Source organism: Cololabis saira, chromosome 5, assembly GCF_033807715.1.
Source record: "Cololabis saira isolate AMF1-May2022 chromosome 5, fColSai1.1, whole genome shotgun sequence".
Classification (NCBI taxonomy): domain Eukaryota; kingdom Metazoa; phylum Chordata; class Actinopteri; order Beloniformes; family Belonidae; genus Cololabis; species Cololabis saira.
The window spans coordinates 49,757,932-49,758,788 of record NC_084591.1 but is presented as its reverse complement, the minus strand read 5'-3'; positions in this window follow the sequence as shown (position 1 = coordinate 49,758,788).

The following is an 857-nucleotide window of genomic DNA, read 5'->3' as shown; positions in this document are numbered from 1 at the left end:
TATATACATATATACATATATATATACATATATATATACATATATATATATATATATATATATATATATATATATATATATATATATATACATATATATATACATATATATATACATATATATATACATATATATATATATATATATATATATATATATATATATATATATATATATATGGCAGAACCTTGAGAGAGAGTAGTGAAACGCTTTGATCTCGCCGTGGAGCTTACAATGGGAGTCCACGTAAGTGTCATAACTCTCTCGGTGCGTCCGAAATGCCAAACTAAAAAGTATATACTAAAAAGTATACTTAAGTTCGGCACACTTTTGAGTAAATATCAGTAAATATTAGTAAATATCATTAGGGTGGAAGTATGGGGTCTGGTTGGTTGGTGCGCCGTCCGTGTGAAAGTCGTCCCGTGAGAAACGTTCCGAGGGGAAAAAACGAATGCGATTAAAATGCGCTATTTTTTCAAGCGCGATTTTTGCTGCAATTAATTAATCAAAATTAACGCGCTAAAGTCCCAGCCTTAATTGTTTCACATGTCTCAAAAGAGTAGAAAATAAAAATGCAAGTAAAAAAAGTCTAGACATTGCTCGTTATTTGTTATTCTTATTTAATAATTCCTCTCCTTTTCTATGTTCCATTATGTGAATTGAAATGCTTAATTTATTTTGTTATTCATATGCACCTTTTTAATTCTTAGAGCACTTTGTTTTTTGTTTTTTGTATTCCTTACAAGAATCCTCATTTTTAATTTTTATTTTTATTTTCCTTTCTTTTCATATTGCATTTAAATTGATATTTGTCCATTATCCTCTTTAAGAGTGCAAATTTAATTAACGATGACAAG